Source organism: Podarcis raffonei, chromosome 8, assembly GCF_027172205.1.
Source record: "Podarcis raffonei isolate rPodRaf1 chromosome 8, rPodRaf1.pri, whole genome shotgun sequence".
In the NCBI taxonomy this organism is placed as follows: domain Eukaryota; kingdom Metazoa; phylum Chordata; class Lepidosauria; order Squamata; family Lacertidae; genus Podarcis; species Podarcis raffonei.
Window position 1 is genome coordinate 46,063,021 of NC_070609.1, and position 16,219 is coordinate 46,079,239.

Genomic DNA, 16,219 nt, shown 5'->3' on the forward strand with positions numbered 1-16,219 from the left:
AGGTAAGGAAACATCAGGAAAAAGGAATAAAGTGATTTCTGAATGCAGCTTAGATAAGGGATGGGGATCCTGCAGTCCTAAAGATGTTCCTGGATTCCAGCCCTCAGCAGCCCCACCCAGCATTGGCAATGCTTTGGGATGATTAGAGGAGTTGTTTAGCATCAGCTGAAGGCATACAGGTTCCCCATCCATAGCCTGGGTGGGTCCAACAATGCTCCTATTTTGTTCATATAGTTACCCAAATATCTAGAAGTTGTTAGCAAGGGAAAGCTATGTGAGCCTTGCAAGTTTAAATTTTTATACTCAAACAAGATAAAAGTCTAATAAAACAGATCTTTCTAGAATTGTTGTTGTTGTTGTTTAGTCGTTTAGTCGTGTCCGACTCTTCGTGACCCCATGGACCAGAGTACGCCAGGCACTCCTGTCTTCCACTGCCTCCCACAGTTTGGTCAAACTCATGTTTGTAGCTTTGAGAACACTGTCCAACCATCTCGTCCTCTGTCGTCCCCTTCTCCTTGTGCCCTCCATCTTTCCCAACATCAGGGTCTTTTCCAAGGAGTCTTCTCTTCTCATGAGGTGGCCAAAGTATTGGAGCCTCAGCTTCAGGATCTGTCCTTCCAGTGAGCACTCAGGGCTGATTTCCTTAAGAATGGATAGGTTTGATCTTCTTGCGGTCCATGGGACTCTCAAGTGTCTCCTCCAGCACCATAATTCAAAAGCATCCATTCTTCAGCGATCAGCCTTCTTTATGGTCCAGAATTAAAAAGCCCCATATACCTAATCAAGAATGCAACCCATAAACTGAGACTCCCTAAATTCCCCTTTCTGTGCCTCCTCATGCTATGTTAAATGCCATTAAATGCCATTGCAGGTGGTCTCTTAACTTCCCAGAACATCTTCTGAGAGATGCAAAGGACAGTAGTTGAGAACAACCTGTGGTGAGAGAGGCCATGCAAAGGTCAGAGGTTTCCACACTCAAGGGACTGTGGAGCAGGTCTGGAGAGCAGGTGTGGCCAAAGGGCCAGTTAGGCAGGCATGGAGAGCCACATTCAGCTTCCAGGTCTGGGGTTTTCCACCCCCCTGCAATATAGACCCCACTCTCATTCTTCCCAGGACAGTCATAAGCACTCTGCAGAAGATGTTAGAAAATATAGCAAAGACTCTAAGGTGGTAAATCAGCAGATAACAAAGGCTCTGTGCTTTCTTTCTCAAAGAAGGATAGTAGTGCAGCATTGAAGAGATGAGCAGCAGGCATTCAGCAATGGACCGAGTAACAGAAGGGATAGTTGTATGTTTTTCAACGCTTAATTCTATGCAACTTTTACTTCAGACACCCGGCATGCATGCATGAATGAATGAATATTGTATTTGCATGTTGGCACTCCCTATGCATACAGATGTACACACGGGGGGGGGGGGACTCTTCTGAAATTGCGGGAGCATAGTGGTGGGGTGCAGCAGGCCCCCTCTACACATTCATCAATATGTGGAGAGGGTCAAGTGTACCCCTCTAACATCTTCAGAACCTGTATGTTACAGCTAATGCCTAAATGAAACTGAACTGAAAGAGATGCATAATCTCAAAGGTTTTGATTGATATAATTTTCATGGGAGGTTAACTCCAGTGGAATATTTTTACATTTGCTTTCTAAATTTTCTTGCTACTTTCTTGCTTCTTTCCACAGGCCTTCAGGGCTGAGAAGGCAGCGGACATAAACAAAATACATTACTACCTCAGCTAAATATGAAACAATTTGCTATCTCCCTCTTTCTCCCCCCCCCCACGTCAGAGGTGGTAGGAAGTCCTGTTTTGTCTGATCCTGCAAAATATTTTGCTCCACACACACCCTTTCCCCCAAAAAAGTGATATAAATAGTTAAGTATTTTGTTTTCCATTTCAATTACTTTCTGAAGCTTTTAGTGCTTCCAATAACTATGTGAGTGATGAATTGGCATAAATAAAATTTTCGCTTCGTGCTGTGTGATAGCCAGCTCCAGCTCCCAAGAGCAAGCTAGCTCATGGGCCGCCAGTGTTTGATCGCACACTCATTGAACACTAAAATCTCCCTGGCTGAAATTCTCTGGGGAGGCAGGATTGGGGCCGTCACATCCATTCACTCTCCTGTTTAGCTTTCTAGTAACGTTTGGCAGATGCCTCCCCGGGGAATGCAGCGTTCCAAGTGGTAAGAGCTTTCAGTGCTGTGATTAAGATTAATAACCTTGTGGGCACACATTCTCACACAGTGGCTTTATTTTAGAAAGACATAACCAGATGTGCCTTCGCTACCGCTCTGATTCTGTCCTCAGTGCTTATTTCAACTCTAGCACACACACAAATTGGAAATACAGATACATCCACATCTGTGCATGGGGGAAAAAACCCACCACAAATGTATTGAGAATCTACCTGCCCAGTCCCCATTGTACTTCCGACAAAAAAGGGGAGAGCTTCATTTATTAAATATATTTCCAGCATCTTCATGTAAATTGCAAACACTCTATGTACACATCTCAGCAGAACATGACTGTGGCACAAAGGCTGTTCTTCTGCATTCATTTGCTTGATATTTATCTCATCTAATATGTAAATTAAGATGCTGCAGCAGTCATTAGCATGAGCTAATGTTTCCTTTAAGCTAAGAGAAATCTCTAGCTGATGCAGAGTGGAAGAAATAACTGTACCCATCTCTAGAGCTAATGACAGTCTTATCGGCTTTTCCTTTGTTGTGAACTGGAGAATGAGCACATAAAAAGAAGAGAGAAAGTTACATGAATAAAAAATGGAAGGGAAACGCTTTTTCAGCCCAAAGACCGCATTCTTTTTGAGCAATCTTCCTGGAGTCGCATCCCAGTTGTGGTGGGAAGGTTCAGAGTCAAAAGTAGGCAGAGAAACAAATGTATATTGTACCTTTGTACAGTGGGGTAGTTAATACAGAGACCCACACATCTCTCTCTGTGCTCCGTCCAGTGCAAGCAAGAAGCAATATCAGGAGTTCAAGGAAAGACTCCAGCCAAACAAAAACATTCAAGATGGGAGAATCTTGAAGGCCAGCAAAAGAAGTCTGGAGGGCCTATTATATAGCCATATTATATAGTGAGGCCTATTATATAGCAATATTTTCTATTAAAATACAAGGCTACAACCTGGGTAATAATTTCCATTTAGCTACTTTCTTTTTCTGGGCAGGTAGGGGGCAAGTATTCCTTAAGGCAGGCATTTAACTGGAAATGGCACCATATTCATAAGCAGACCTATACCTTGCTGACAACCAATGAAGGAGGATTCGAGTAGCTTCGAGTAAAATACCTCAGAAACTAGGAAATGTTCCATGGGTTGCCTGCTTGGTGGGCAGTGGGGAGGGAGGCAGGAAGGAAGGAAAAGACTCTGAGTGTGTGTGGTTTTGTATTTTAAAACTCCACTTAAATCACAGCACCTTCATGACCACAGGAATAAAACAGAGTTGGATTCTACTTCCTGATGCTAAGCACCTTTACTTGGGAATAAGCACCATTTTGTTGGCTAATACATTTTTAAAGCAAAACTAATAAAATGAGCATCTGTAACTATGTACATGCCTGGCTGGCTGCCATTTGACTCTAAAAATCTTGTTTTTCTTTTTTAAGGACAATCTTGTGACCAGCATCAGCCATAGTGAACTGCAGAAATGCCCATGCCAGCCAAGGTGCTGATGGGAGGTGTGTTTGCTACTGTCTCCATCATCTGCTGCTCTTTGGGTGGCCATTTGTGGGCTTTCTGGGCTGTGAGGTTCTAGATTTGTCCCCAAAGCCCTGCCCTAGCTGTACCATTGTTGGTGCCACAGCCTTTCCAGAGGCCCCTCCAGACATCCGTTTTTACTGCGCATTCATGATTATATGTTCTCATTATGGTTCTGCTTTCCACACTATTTGCCCCTGCTAAAGTTTTGGGGCAGACATACTGTTTTATTTCCAATTGGCTCCCTGGTCTCTTGCTGAAATCCTGTAACTTTTCATACCACGAATGCTCTGGGGTTGATGTTTGCTTTTGTTTTCTCCTGCTTTTGTTGTGCTATAGCACAAGAGTGTTTCTCCTGATGACAGTAATGTGATAACACCGGGGAAGCATCACAAAATAACCATTAAATTGGAATCGTGTGTGGAGGGCCTGGCATAAATCCACTACTAATGCACTATTATTACAATAATGCACTATTATTGCATCAATGACACGCTGCAGAATATACCCCCCCAAAGCCTAAAACCCAACCAGTCTGAAGCCTCACTCACCCACCCCTGTATTTTCTTCTCAATGCCAACATGATCCACAGGTTTATTGGGAAAGAAAATCTTGCTGTTCTGCTAAAGGAGGATGGCTTTGCATTGCTTATTAAATCCGTGTGAAATCCAGTACTGTCTGCAATTATCTCCTTTGATTTGTAATTTGGTTTGGAATGCCTGCTTCTCACCTGGGAACTTATTTTTTTGAACCTTACAGCTCTTGGCAGACTCCTAAGGACCACAAAGCTGAAGCTGTTGCTGCTGCTAAGGACCTCGGTTGATTTCCATAAAGTCGCTAATCATGTCAAGTGTCACTCGTGTTGGCAAACTTGGGAGTTCCCAGCGATGAATGTAGAGGGAATAGGGAGGTCAGCGGGAAGAAAGAAAAATGTTAACTCACTAAAGTGAAGGGAAACAAGAGAACAAAAGGTCGCAGCTATCTGTTACCTTTGGGCCACACTAATTAGACATGGAAGTTAGTCTGCCATTGATTGTGTAGGATGTAGCAGGGAGTTTAAGTTGGGGCATTTGGAAGACATCAGGAGCACAGGTGGGAACTGCCACAGGTCCCAGGGAAGAGCAAAGAAAGAGAGAAATTGTTGAGAGAGACAAGGCAGTGTGTGTGAGCTGCAATTGAGATCTTGATAGATTGTGCGCGTGCACACACACACACACACACACACACATAAAACCACTAGAGATGGGGGAGAAATTGGATTCAGTTTGTATTTTATTCCAAAACAATACAGAAACAGAAGCATAGCCATCCTTCAAAATTCTCACTTGTCAAAATTTTGCAGTGACATTCTCCAGCCAAGTAAAGTGCACAAAAATCATATCCTGGGAGCCAACTGTGCAAAGTGTGTATATTGGTTAAAACAGCATAAAAATGCATTATATTGGAGAAAATTGGTTTACAAAAATGTTATGCAAAATTGTTTAGAAAAATGTGTATACGAGGAGAAGTTTGCAGTCAAATGCTGTTGAGTTTTCATGAGGACTCTATAAAAAATTGCATTCTTATGTGGAAATGTGTGGAGGTGAACTTAACATTGGAAAAATAAAAAACAGGGAAACTGAAATTGACAGACTTGCCGATCCTGAGTTGATTCATGCACATGTGTTTGAATATAAAACATAAGAAGCATAAGAAGAGGCTGCTGAGGAGGCCAATGGCCCATGTCATCCAGCATCCTGTTCTCACAGTGTCCAACCAGATGCCTGAGGGAAAGATGTGCAGAGAAATCTTATGCATACTTACTTGGAAGCATTTCTCACTGTCTACCTCTACATGACAACCTAGTTTCTCTGGGAACAGTATACCATAACCAGGACACCACCATCACCACAAAGGCCACCCCAAAATGGTGCCCCTCTCCCCACCTGGGAAGAAGGAGTGAGGAAAGATCTACATCAGGGATAAGGGAGGCTGCCCCGGTGAATCCTGCCACATGAGGTAGTTACCTCAACTTGCCTCAGGTGCAGACTGGCCCTGCTAACAGAGTTGATAGGTATACAGTGATGGGACTGGTACTCATTGGGACTGGTAGGGTTGAAGGCAGGGAGACCAGCACTAGGGGGAGCCAGAGCCAATGAGAGGCAGAATCATTGAGGAGAATGAGAGAACAAAATTTTAGTTTTGTCCTTCTCATCCTCCCTTATATCAGATTAGCACTGAGAGTATAGAGGAGGAAGCTGACAAGCAGTGCTGTCCCCTGGGAATGTTGTAAGCCGGAAGGTGGAGATTGGTGGAGGGTAGAATGAGGTTGGGCTATGGGTGGCGCTGTGGTCTAAAACACTGAGCCTCTTGAGCTTGCTGATCAGAAGGTCGGCGGTTCAAATCCTCATGATGGGGTGAGCGCCTGTTGCTCGGTCCCAGCTCTTGCCAACCTAGAAATTTGAAAGCATGACAAAAAGTGCAAGTAGATAAATAGGTACCGCTCCAGCGGGAAGGTAAACAGTGTTTCCGTGCGCTGCTCTGGTTTCAGTATTACGTTGTGCCAGAAGCGGCCTAGTCATGCAGGCCACATGACCCAGAAAAACTGTCTGCGGGCAAACGCTGGCTCCCTCGGCCTGTAAAGCAAGATGAGCGCCCCAACCCCAAAGTCGTCTGCGACTGGACTTAACTGTCACGGGTCCTTTACCTTTTTTTTTAGAATGAGGTTGGTGAGACAGAGCCCTATTCACCCTAATGGTCTAACCTCTGCTACAGAGATAAGAAGAGACAGACAAGTGGGAATGAGATGAAGTAAGTAGAATCATAGAATCATAGAGTTGGAAGAGACCACAAGGGCCATCGAGTCCAACCCCCTGCCAAGCAGGAAAGTAGTCCTGGGAAATGGGTGAAACTCTAAATGTTAGACTGAAGAAAGAAACCATATTTTTAAAAACCACCACATATAGTATGGGGGCTGAACTATTTAATTTATTATTTTTACCTCCTGCCCTTCTTCTAAAGATGCTTTATCCTTGAAGCACAATATACAGATTATTGAGGTTCATGGCTGAGCAAAGATTTGAAACTTGGACATTTAAACTTAACCCTCTAATCACTACCCTGTGCTTTCTTTCAAAGATGAGAGCATGGTGCTAATTAAAAGCCATGACCATGTTTGTAAAGAAACTAAATAAATAAATAAATCCCAGAATGACGTTTTTATCAAAGTAGTTGGACTGCATAAGTTAAAGCTGGGTTGGGATATGTGTAAGTCTCTTCGTACTGACCAAAATTCTAAACCACCCCGAGAATGAGGCAGAAAAATTGAAGCCCCGTTCGTGGGGGAAGGAAACTCTTAGAGAAACTGGAGGAGAGATTTCAGCACAGCTCTAGCTTGGATGCTGTTGTGATAGCTAAGAAATTGGAGACTCATGAAGGCATAAGCATCCCACTGGCACAACAGGCAATATATTTCTGAACTTGAATTTGTACTGATGTCAAGGTAATTATTTTTGGCTTAGTGTTCCCAGAATCTAAAGAGTAGGATGTCAGGTTTAGCCATCTATGTAAAATAGGATCTCACTTTGCACTGTTTCCGTATATGACTGTGAAGCAGAACTAATATATTTTAACTGATAAATACATCAAAGGGAGTATGTCTGAAGCAATAAACAGTTCCTATGGTTGGGGGGCTGTTTATGCACTACAGGAGAGTGTAGTTTTGGGTTGGCTTTTTTTAAAAAAAGCAGAGCTTTGATGTAGCTATCATGGTTATAATGAAAGTAGTAGCTGGATTTTATTGCTGTTTAAACATGTTCATGACGGAGGCACTACAGGGTCTCAGTGGTTGCAGTCACCTTGCTCTGAAGATCTGTTTGCCCTCTTCCACAGCAGAGAACCGTTACTGGAGTTGGCATGACATGGAGCTGCAGAATGAGCAAATGATTTTGTTTGTGGGCAAACTCATCAACTCAGGTGTACCCGCAAAAGTCTGCCTTTGGAGGCTACTAGTTTTTCAGATTCATCTCCGCTGTGGCTCAGAGTATACAGGATGGTCTTTTCATGGGCAGAGATGGAGAAGAATGTTCTGGGTCCCTGTGTTGACAGACCTGGAGTTTGATTTTGAGTGTTTGAGAGTCTTCCCATAGCCTTTTGATGCAAACATCACCACAAAATGTATGGAAGAAATGGGTAGCACCTGTGCTCTGGGACACCTTGTTGATTGCCATTATAAAACACCACTGTTTTTAGATGCCTGCTGAAAACTTGTCCTATTTAGCAAGCTTATCCAGACACATTATTAGCAATAAATGTTTGTTTTAAATGTTCCATTTGTTCTTATCTTTATTTTCAATTATGTATATTTGTTTTTATTTGATTTGTACATTTCATATATGTATATAATTGGACTTGTATATTGCTTGGAGATTTATTTATCTTTTGATGGTCTTCAGTTCTTCTAAATAAAATGCATTGTCTCAAAACAGGATGATTAACATGGGTCAAAATATTTCACTGAGCTCCAAAGAAAAGGCGTGTAAGTGGCAATATGATAGAAGTTTTTAAAATTAGGCATGGCATGGAGAAAGTGGATAGAGAAAGTTTTTCTCCCTTTTTCATAGCACCAGAACTCATGGACACCCAAAGAAACTGAATGCTGGAAGATGCAGGACAGATAATAGAAAGCACTTAATGCAGCACACGGCTAAACCATAGAACCTACTCCCCCAGGAGGCAGGGATGGCCACCAACTTGGATGGCTTTAAAAGAGAATTACATAAATTTCTAGAAGTGAAAGCTATCAGTGGCTACTAGCCACACTGGTATCAGGCTTGAGGGATTCTATCCTCCCCCAGCAGCATCAAGGGAGAAGCAAGAATGTTCATATTTATGGTTTTATTTAGCTCTTGTTGTGCAAGAATCCAGTCCTTAACTCCATAGTGACGTTGCTCACTCTGAGCTCCTCCCCTTCGTTTCCCAGCAACAGCCTGTGGCCCTATGGGTGGCCTCAGGAGTCAAATGGCTTTGAACCCTTTGATCTTGAATTTGCTTTCCAAGGACATCTCTGCTGGCAATTCTCCCCCTTCCCCTCCTTCTCCTAACCTAACACCTCATAACTTGGCAGCTCTGCGTTCTGCTGCAGTTCAATCCTGTCTCCTTCTCTTGAAACTACTGGGGAGGGGAGGCGATCCCCCCACTCCTCCTCCTCCGAGGGAAGCAAAGGAGAAGGAGGGGGAGCTTCCCAGCCTTCCCGGTTCAGTCCCTGACAAATGGCTATTTTCAGCCTCCATAGTTGAAGGCAGTAATGCTTCCAAATACCAGTTTCTGGAGACCACAGGATGGGAGACTGCTCTTGTACTCAGGTCCTGCTTGTGCATTTCCCATAGCCATCTAGTTGGCCACTGTGAGAACAGGATGCTGGACCAGATGGGCCATTGGCCTAATCCAGCAGCCTCTTCATATTTTTGCTAGCATTCCTTGTTAGTATTTTCATGGTGGTGGTGGTGGTGGTGTGTGTGTGTTTTAAAGAGATTAACAAAAAAGAACTCAAGTAACAGGCAAGAATATTTTGCTCACCTGGTCTCACTGGATTTTTTTATTTTAAAATAATGGATTTTTATTGAATCTTTTACAGTTCATGGCATGTTGCTGCCTGTATTTTGATCTTCAGCCTTTGGTGAACAGAATGTAAAAGAAAAAGAAGAAGAAAGCATGCATACAGTTTAGCTTTGGAAGGTCAAATTGATTTTGCAACACTAAAATGAAATTGAATTTCTGTACATTTATTTGCAAATCAGCTTTCTTAACCTATGGTATGAGATTGGTCACAGGGAAAGAGAGGTGGGGAAATGCAATATATATTCAGAGCAACTTTGCACTTTAGACCAAAAAGCCAAATGCACCATCACTAATATGAATCTGGCTGGTGGTGCTTTTTGTAATCACTGAAAGAGAAACTGGCACACCTTATCCCGTGACCGAATGTTCTGGTGCAGGGAAAGCTTTCACATCTAACTGTGGGGATGGATGTGTGAGTCCAAACATTAAAAAATACAGAATCATAAGACTGTAGAGTTGGAATGTACCCCTAGTTCAACGCCTTGCAATGCAGGAATAAGTTGCCTTATACTGAGTCAGACCATTAGTCTGCCATCGTGTCAGCATCCATACTTTACCACTTTGCTGTTATTTCTTTCCCCAACAGTCCTTTGGGAAATATTTTATAGTCTCTATATTTCAGTACATGGAAGATAGGGTACCTGTTTATGGTAGAACACAAGTTCAGAGTAAACATAGTACAGAAAGCTGCCTTATATTGAGTCGTAGCATTGGTCAATCTAAACTTGGTATTGTCTATGCTGAGTGGCAGCTGTTCTTCAGGATTTCAATGGCAGTCTCTACCAGCTCTACCGAGAAATGCCAGGGACTAAACTGGAGAGCTTCTGTATGGAGAAAGGAACTGCTCTACCACTGAGCTATGGCACTTCCTCTAAAGGGAAGTTTTAAAAAGGTTAAAAGGGAAGTTTCCTGAAACAATGAATTTGTCCCTTTAAAGTGTTGCAGCTACAAATGTGTGAATCTGTCATTCTTACTCAACTGGGCAATCTTGGCTCAGTCACTCTGCCTATCAGCCTAATCCACCCCATGTGATGATAAACACAACCTCATATACTCTATTCTAAGTTCTCCAAATGAAAAAAGGTATGGGTTCCATGTAATAATTAAGCCAATGCAGTTATTGATTTGAGACTTTGACTAAGGAATGCAAACACATCATGAGAACAGGTGATACATTGTTCTAGCCTTATAAGGTAAAGGGACCCCTGACCATTAGGTCCAGTCGTGACTGACTCTGGGGTTGCAGTGCTCATCTCGCTTTATTGGTCGAGGGAGCTGGCGTACAGCTTCCGGGTCATGTGGCCAGCATGACTAAGCCGCTTCTGGGGAACCAGAGCAGCGCATGGAAACGCCGTTTACCTTCCCGCTGGAGCGGTACCTATTTATCTACTTGCACTTTGACATGCTTTCGAACTGCTAGGTTGGCAGGAATAGCCTTATATCCTTTGGTAAAAAATATATAACATTGAAAAATAATTAGTCACATTGATGGCTTTAGAGAATGTATAAAATAAGTTAGAACTGACTGGTCTAATTCTTGTTAAAGGAGAAGTTACAACTTTCTTCCACAAAAGACCTATCGAAGAATATTTCCTCTTTTAGTCACTGTGACCAATCCCTTATAAGTCAGCAACATGCTGTCTACCCATCCCTCAATGGTTATCACCTCTCACTTTCGGGATTCTCCTTATTCAAAGCCTGGATGCAGCTGTTCCTCATCAGGCCCCCTTGTGCTTTGTACCATAAGGGCCCTAATTAAAATCGCTTTTCAGCTGCAGCATAAGGTGGGTGGAGCTTTTCCTCTTCCTCTCAGTCTTCCACATTTCCAGCGCTTCAATGCTTTCGTGAGACGTACGGCAGCACTCATTGTTCCTTTTTATGATGATGTCGAACAGAAGTTTGTGTAAAACATCCAGGAGCTTTTATTGGCTGAGTCGGATTTGTTCTTTGTAATAACTTAACTACTGTATTCAGACTTGAATGCATTTGAAAGCTGCAACAAGAGACGTGGGTAGGAGAGAGCTGCTATTAGCATCTGCTACATGCCATTTCCCTAGCTTTATCTTCCTAAATGTTATTGTTAAACATGTCGCCCCTTCCTACCCCCCAAAAAAATCATTTTCCCAAAGTTGATGTGCACCTTTTAATTCCCCTGGGAGGAACACCTATGTTTTCCTACCTTTCTAAAGCTTTTTCTGCCCCTCCTCAACACACATCTTTGTTTAAGGTTTTTTAAAATCCTGATTTATGAAGAATCTGAAAGAATGAATTAAATGGCTTGGTTATTACTTTTGTCCCTTTGTGTCATCATCTTACTGAATATGCTTGACTAAATTATAAGGTGTTTCAGAAATATTTATGTTGATTGCTTTGTTATATACAACTGCTACCAGATATTGGGAATTATAGCATAAAGTTAATTTATCTACTATATATTTTGGAAAGTCGCTTGTCTGTTTGTTTTCTATAGGTTTGGATGCTCCTTATTGTTGCCAAACTTGGTGTGAAGGTACCCAGGAACTGCATTTTGGTAGATGGGCGGGGGTAGAAGTAGCTCCAGTATTTTATTTATATTTAATCTTCTTTTTTTAGTGAGGATTCTTCAGAATCAAAAGGCAGGCTAGCACCAGCAAAATGGAATATGCCTGAACCCTCTGGAATTCCTATGAGTACATTTTGAACACCAACTTTCCAAGGACAACACCAGTGACCTTCTCTCATGCACTACCAGCAGCCCAAAATGAACTATGAAGCAAAATTATATTAAACCCTCAGCAATCTTAATTGTTTTCATTTGCCTCTGTTCACTTTGAAATTCTAAGGATTAAAAAAAAAGACATCCGAATAAGCTAAGAATAATAGAGTTTTAAAAAGCTTAGCAGCAGGGCTTATTTTCACTTCTGAGCTAAAAATGCTTTAACACCAGATGATGGGGGGAAAGCTCTGTGCTTCTGATTCCAGACATAATACCTACAGCAGTGCTTTGCAAAATGTGAATGGGGTCTCCTGGAATTTTCAGTGGAAATGTGAGCTTTCCCATGAGGCACAGAGTCCTCCTAGAATATGAATTGATTTGGGTCAGAAGAGTGACACTGAGCTAACCTCCATCATCTTTCGAATTTAAGAATCCCTGGAGTGGAATGTCAGTTTTGGCACTCTATCTTTCTCTTCGTTATGAGAAAATCCTTCTGGATTTAGAGTGGCCACTTACATACTATCAACAACAAAAGAAGAGACAGGTTTGCATAAAACATGTGTATGCTAATTTATGTGTGTAGATGCAAATTTAGAAATAATGACTATAATTTAAATGAAAATACAACCCGCCTTACCCAAGTGGAGAAGCCTCTCACCACACGATCTGTGTGCTTTGGCTCAGTCTACTGTCTAGGTCCTAACTCTTGATGGACAACTTCAAGGTCCCTGCTCTCCCTTCTGAATGTTATTCTTCTTTCAGTTTAGCTCAGGATAATCCTCCAAACAGAGGAGTGCCCTCTGTAAAGTAGAAAAGATGGCCACCCTTTCTGAGCTCACTTTAGTACTAGGCTTGACAAACTGAATTATTTTCTTAAAAATTATAAGCATCCTCTCTCTTCTGAAACCAGAAAATCTGGCTGGAGCATGAGAGATACTCTTCTTTCTGATGGTCCTCAGCCTCCGGAACTCCCTGTTCCAAGAGACCCATCTGGCTTTCATATTAGTATCTTTTCAGTGTCTTCTTAAGACTTTTTCCTGTGCAGGCAGACACTTATCTTGGCCAAATGCAGCCCACTAGCTACATATTCTAGCCTGCTGGGGACTGTTGCTTTTGTGCTTGAAAACAAACAAACTCAGCTTTATCGAGTCTCTGTGGTCATCAAGCATGGCCAGAGGACAACACTCTGCTTAGTGGGTCACAAGATGTGCTGGCCTGCCTTCATGTTTTGCAAAGAAAAGGATGGCCAGTTTTAATTTCTGCTTGATGTTTTATGTAAATAATGTTAACTAAAAACCAGTTATCAAAAGCAGAAAACCCTTTAAAGGCATTTGCAGCTTCTGTTACCCAAATCCTCATGCATATTCCTATCCCTGTTCCCAAGAATTTCCTCCCGAGGTCTACACATTGCCCTTGATGTCGGTGGCAGCACTGCATGCAAATTGAACGCAAAAGCACGGCTGTTAATATTGCAAGTTGCTTTCCTCCCCTTCCAAGCTGCGCAAGTAGGTATCCCCCCCCCATACTTTGCTATAAATTCATGAAATTTACCCTCTTGCCCTGAGATATCTATAAATGTATGGTAGTTTTTACAATTCATAACGTAAAAAATGCGAATGATTTACTGCATTTTGCAATAACCACCAACAACCAAGGATGTCTGTGGTGTGCTCTTCATGCACAACATTCCATAAATAATGTTAGCATGAGTCATTATCATGTAGCTATAAAAATGCCTGCCCAGCCCCCTAGAGACAGGCCTCTGGTGACGGAAGGGAGTAGACCATCCAAATGCCTTGCATTTCCAGCCTGGCTCTTTGGCCCTCTGTCTCCCTGCCCCATAAATGCTATTTCCAGAAGCTACACTGCGACTTTTAACAAAAGGACATTTGGGCTGCAGTCCTAGGCACACTTACCTGGGAACAAGCCCTGTGGAACTTTCATGCTTCCAAATAGGGATAGAGGAGTAATTCAATTAAATTTGCATTCAAAGGTGAATCTATCAAATCTGCATTTTCAGGGGGTGGGTGGGATATGAGAACCAAAACATAGTCATCCTTCAAAATTCACACTTATCCAAATTTTGCAGTGCAGTTCTCTAACCAAACCATGTTTACAAAAATGTATATATTAGAGGGAAAATGTGCCCCAAATTGAATATATTAGTGAAAATAACATACAAAAACGCATTATATTATGATAAAATCGCACTAAAATGCTGAAGAATTTTCATGAGCATTTAAAAAAACAACAACCTCAAATTGCTGAACAAATGTAGGACAGTGAATTGAAGTTGGGGAAAATGATAAACAGAGGGAACAAAAATTTCCATCCTTACTTCCAGGTAGGGGGCCACCTGCCAGTGGTATACAGGCCAGAAGCAAAAGTGGGTGGGACACTGAATGCAAATTTTCTTTTACTGTAGGCAATTATTATTATTATTATTATTATTATTATTATTATTATTATTTATTTGTACCCCGCCCATCTGGCTGGGCTTCCCCAGCCACTCTGGGCGGCTTCCAAAAAAATATTAAAATCCTCTAATACATCAAACATCAAACATTAAAAGCTTCCCTAAATAGGGCTGCCTTCAGATGTCTTCTAAAAGTCTGATAGTTGTTGTTCTCTTTGACATCTGGTGGGAGGGCGTTCCACAGGGAGGGCGCCACTACCAAGAAGGCCCTCTGCCTGATTCCCTGTAACTTGGCTTCTCGCAGTGAGGGAACCGCCAGAAGGCCCTCGGCGCTGGATCTCAGTGTCCGGGCAGAACGATGGGGGTGGAGACGCTCCTTTAGGTATACTGGGCCGAGGCCATTTAGGGCTTTAAAGGTCAGCACCAACACTTTGAATTGTGCTTGGAAACGTACTGGGAGCCAATGTAGGTCTTTTAAGACCAGTGTTATGTGGTCTCGGCGGCCTCTCCCAGTCACCAGTCTAGCTGCCGCGTTCTGGATTAGTTGTAGTTTCCGGGTCACCTTCAAAGGTAGCCCCACGTAGAGTGCATTGCAGTAGTCCAAGCGGGAGATAACCAGAGCATGCACCACTCTGGCAAAACAGTCCGCAGGCAGATAGGGTCTCAGCCTACGTACCAGATGGAGCTGGTAAACAGCTGCCCTGGACACAGATTTAACCTGTGCCTCCATGGACAGCTGCGAGTCCAAAATGACTCCCAGGCTGCGCACCTGGTCCTTCAGGGGCACAGTTACCCCATTCAGGACCAGGGAATCCTCCACACCTGCCCGCCTCCAAGAACAGTACTTCTGTCTTGCCAGGATTCAACCTCAATCTGTTAGCCGCCATCCAACCTCCAACCGCCCCCAGGCACTCACACAGGACCTTCACCGCCTTCACTGGTTCTGATTTGAAAGAGAGGTAGAGCTGGGTATCATCCGCATACTGATGAACACCCAGCCCAAACCCCCTGATGATCTCTCCCAGTGGCTGCATATAGATGTTGAAAAGCATGGGGGAGAGGACAGAACCCTGAGGCACCCCACAAGTGAGAGCCCAGGGGTCTGAACACTCATCCCCCCCCACCACTTTCTGAACACGGCCCAGGAGAAAGGAGCGGAACCACTGTATGACAGTGCCCCCAGCTCCCAGCCCCTCAAGACGGTCCAGAAGGATGTTATGGTCGATGGTATCAAATGCTGCTGAGAGACCCAACAGAACTAGGAAACAGCTCTCACCTTTGTCCCTAGCCCGCCGGAGATCATCAACCAGTGCGACCAAGGCAGTTTCAGTCCCATGATGAGGCCTGAATCCTGACTGGAAGGGATCCAAATGGTCCGCTTCTTCCAGGCGTGCCTGGAGTTGTTCAGCAACCACTCACTCAATCACCTTGCCCAAGAATGGAAGATTTGAGACTGGGCGATAGTTGGCCATCGTGGCCGCATCTAAAGATGTTTTTTTAAGAAGCGGTTTAATAACCGCCTCTTTCAGCGGGTCTGGGAAGGCTCCCTCACGGAGGAAAGCATTCACCACTCCACAAAGCCCATCGCCCAGCCCTTCCCGGCTAGCTTTTATGAGCCAGGATGGGCAAGGATCAAGGAGACAGGTGGTTGGTTTCACTCGTCCAAGCAGCCTGTCCACATCCTCGGAGGTAACAGATTGGAACTGATCCCACGCAATTTGACTAGACAGGACTCTGGCACTCTCTCGCCTCGGCCCTGTTCCCACAGTGGCTTCTACCTCTTCCCGAATCTGAG